General features: G+C 37.7%; 1 pseudogene across 1 annotated transcript; it reads right to left on the bottom strand.

Moving 5' to 3' along the window:
* Window positions 1-3,752: 3,752 nt before the first annotated feature.
* On the bottom strand, window positions 3,753-3,908 carry LOC309961855 (large ribosomal subunit protein eL39-like; annotated as a pseudogene). The gene has a single exon. The product of its transcript is annotated as a large ribosomal subunit protein eL39-like (transcript).
* Between the last annotated feature and the right edge of the window lie 465 nt (window positions 3,909-4,373).

The following is a 4,373-nucleotide window of genomic DNA, read 5'->3' on the forward strand; positions in this document are numbered from 1 at the left end:
CTCAATGGTGAGGGGAGTTTGGTATCAGACACTTCCTTGAATAGACTGTAATAGAGATCATCCCTGATTTAAGACTTGGTGTTCCTCCTGTATTCTCTGAAACTGAAGCTCACTCTCAGCACTCCTTTCTGCATTTTTCCTATCCTGTTAACATTTATCATTATTTATCACATGTCCTGGTTATAATGTGCAGGGACTGTTACTCAGGTTAACTTTGGCTGAACTTTTGAATATTTCCTCCTTTTCTCCAGTCTTCTCTTTCTTCAATTAGATTGTGGTATAGTTTGATCAGGCAGTCAGACATTCAAAGGGGTCATCATACCTAATTCCAATTTCAGTAAAAAAAAATGTATGTATATATATATATATATATATATATATATATATATGTATTTATAAATTTTTTTCTGGCTCTTCTCAGAGCACCAGAATTCTGCCTTGCTTGTTCTCACCTTTCTTCTAGAAAATAAAACCCATCTCAAAGTGTTCCTATCTGCTTGCCTTTTGCTTCAAATACAGACTCCTTTAGCTTCCCTGTTACCAAGCTTCACTCACACATGAGGAAACTTGGCTTTTAGTTGGGGCTGCTGACAACTCTGTCCCTGAATTTTTCTTTGAGCATTTTCAGCTGTAACCTTTGGATCCAGTCCTTCCTGACAAATCCTCACTGTCTATGGGACTTCCCACTGGTGGCTGCCTTTCTTTAAGGGTGTGCCCTTGTCAGAGTTCAGCTCTTACTTCCTGACCCTGTGTTGATAATGCATTCTGATACATCACATCAACTCTTTTCCCTTGGTTTTCAGTTCTCTTTGCCTAGTTGCCCAAAGGAATAGCAAAGGGTTTTTCAAGCTATGAGATACATTATGACTGGATTTTCATTGTGTTAAATATTGTAAGATATGGGCTTTTAAAAATGTTTCTTAGAAATCACCATTTCAGTGTTGGGAAAGTTTAGAATCAGAGAACATCTCAAATTTTTAAAAAAGGTGGATTTTGTTTGTATTGTTTTTTTTGGTCTTGCTTTAAAAAATATGTGAACTCATTATATAATAGCTAGTAATTCTAAGTAGTTCTCTTTTGTTCTTAATTTAGTTCATTGTTGTTATTTGGTGTGAACTTCTAAATTTTATTTTTATTAATGGTGAGGAAAATCAAGCCAATAGTAAACATAGGGAAATACAGAGTCCATATGACTCAACCAATGTAAACAATATCAACAATTTAACACAATGTGAAAGACGATTTTTATTTTTCAAGCTTTGTGTATCAGCTTGACTTCAGGGAAAATAACACTTTCCTTGGTCCGCTTTGAAAACGGAATTTTCTCTCCTCGACTTTCCTGAACTTTGTTAAATATTTGTTGTTGTTTTCTACTTGTCCTCTCTTTCTCTAATTAAATGGTGATATAGTTTGACAAGACAGTCAAAAATTCAAAGTGACATATGGAGGCTTTCCACTCTGTTTTCTATCTGGGAGAATTATGAAACAAGAATGAGGGAAAGGGGGAGGAATGGTGAAAAATAGAGTTATTGCAGTGATGAAGGGCAGAAGGAAATGTGATGTGAGACAGGAATGAAGCCAAACAGGTAAAAGAATTGGGGATATGCATTGGGTCTTTCTTTCTTTTCTTTTTTTATTTTTTTTGTGGTACGCGGGCCTCTCACTGTTGTGGCCTCTCCCGTTGTGGAGCACAGGCTCCGGACGCGCAGGCCCAGCGGCCATGGCTCACGGGCCCAGCCACTCCGCGGCGTGTGGAATCCTCCCGGACCGGAGCACGAACCCGTGTCCCCTGCATCGGCAGGTGGACTCTCAACCACTGCGCCACCAGGGAAGCCCCAAAATGCAAATATTTTATACTGAATTTTTATATGAACTATGAATCCACATGTTCCCAAATCAGTGAAGAGTTATAGGAAGAAAAATAAAGTTTGACTTTATTCATTCCCAAAACGTCTCTATATTTCATATCCTATCAAATGGATTTTATGATGTTCTTTTTGAATATTTGCAGTCATTATCTGGAAAATGTAAATATTTTGAAATGTGTCATCAAAGGTATATATTATTGGGCTTCCCTGGTGGCGCAGTGGTTGAGAGTCCGCCTGTCGATGCAGGGGACACGGGTTCGTGCTCCGGTCCGGGAGGATCCCACGTGCCGCGGAGCGGCTGGGCCCGTGAGCCATGGCCGCTGAACCTGCGCGTCCGGAGCCCGTGCTCCGCAATGGGAGAGGCCACAACAGTGAGAGGCCCGCGTACAGGAAAAATAAAAAAAAAAAAAAAAAAAAAAAAGGTATATATTATTTTCTATATTTTAAGCTAGCCAATATGAAGAAACATTTTTGAACATTGCAGGTAGGATTCTTTAAAAGAGATTAATTCCTTCCAAATAGCATCACCTATATGTAAACACAAAGTATAATTAAAACTGTAAGAGGGGCAGGGCAGATGCAACCTATAGCAGCCCTGCTCAGACATTGGTCCGCACAGCAGTGGCCCCTCCCTCTTCCCTCTCCTCTGTATAAAAAGAACCTGAATTCAGACTGGGACAAGATGATCTTTTTCAGATGCTTTCCGATTAAAGTCATTATTCCTTGCCCCAAAAACTTATCTCCCGCTTTATCAGCCTGTCTTGCTGCGAGCAGAGCGAGCTTGGGCTGGGTAACAAAACTACTTTTTAAGGCTTTGTACACTTGTATGATTTTAGGTGACTGTGTTTCTTTTATGTCTTTGCTGATTGTCTCCCATCCCTACTTGCCCCATTCTGGAGTGCCTTCCATCACTCTCCTAGAGTTTGGTTCTGTGAGTTAAGCAGACAAGTTTTTCTTGTCTGTGTAGTTGGCTAAATTATTAAAAAAAAAATTTTTTTTTTTACTCCATCTGATGCCTTTAGTCATAGACACCTAACATCATACCCAAAGGTCAAACAACCTGAAACTCACCATAGATAGCCACTCTCTTCATCTGCAATCCTCCTCCTTACCCCCAGAATGAGAAATTCTAGTACAAAAATGGGCTTCTGAATTATAGAACTAGTTTTATTTAAATTGCTTGGTAAGAAAATATCACTTCCCACCGAAAACTCATTTGTTCTTAAGACCCCGGCTAACATGTGTTGCTTCTTTGAGCAGATTAGAACTCTCCTCTCCCCACACAAACAGACATACCTCCCTTTGAGTAGATACAGCTCTGTGGCTGCACAAAATTTTAAACAGAGCACACACTAGATTTCTGCTGCCATGTGCTCCTCAGCTGGGCACCATTCTGCAATGACCCAGCATGTTCAGTCCTATATAAATTGTAATCTCCAGATTAAAAGATTTAGAGACAATTTCTGAAAAGAAATAGGTGATGGATAAATTGGAAACTGGAATAAACCTGCTTTTACAAAATACTAAGTATTTAACTTTTACATTATACTGATAGGTTTAATTTTGACTATATTAATAATACATGTTTATTTTAGTAGAGTTCAAACATAAAGAAAAAAGAAAAGAAAAATACCAATTTTCCTAGAGTTAGCCGTTATGAATATGAAATTTTCATATTGTTTTTATTTTTTTCCAACAAAGCTCTCACTTATTTATTACTGAGCCAAAGCACTAGGGTAGAAACACTGACACAAAGAGAACAATCATTTTCCCAATAAAACACATCCAGCTGTTCAGATAGTAGTGATGTTTCCAGAGTGGTATGGTAAGACTTAAGTGACCCTGACACAGAATAAATATGTGTGCCACCTCACATAGGGTTCCTTATAGACCCAGCTTGGTTCTTCTCCATTGTCTTCTCTTAGAGTTGTACCTGATGTTATTACCAGTTTTCATTCGAATCCATTGGGGAATGGAACAATTCTTCTTTCATTTCTTGGCCGGGAATCTCTTGACCCTGAGAGTCTTATGACAAGACATGGCAAGGAGCAAATGCAACTGCTCATAGGATGGCAGAGAAGAGCAGAGAGAGTTGTTTTTATTTAAAAAGAAAGAATAAACATTACTCAAGTCACTTAACACGTGTATATTGTAACAATAACTTCTAATTTTATAATGTCTCAAGATGGATATACTAAAATTTACTAATCTTTAGTTGTTGGAAAAGTGAATAGTTTTAAGTAAAATATCTTTCTACAACTTGAATTTCTGATGTTATTCATCTGAATAATGAATTATTTGCCTTTTAATGACAAAAAAATTTCCATCCAAACTAAAGTAGAAGCTACTGCTAGGGAACAGTCTTTTTCTGTTAACATGCATTATTAATACTATTGTAATTATAACCACATTGCTACTGGAGAAAATTATTTTATTATGAGTTTCAGTGTCTGATATTAAGGACTAGACTTTATTCCCCATACTGCAGTTTTAATAGCATAATAT

The sequence above is a fragment of the Leucopleurus acutus genome (assembly GCF_964270905.1).
Source record: "Leucopleurus acutus genome assembly, chromosome: 5".
NCBI classification, from domain to species: Eukaryota; Metazoa; Chordata; class Mammalia; order Artiodactyla; family Delphinidae; genus Leucopleurus; species Leucopleurus acutus.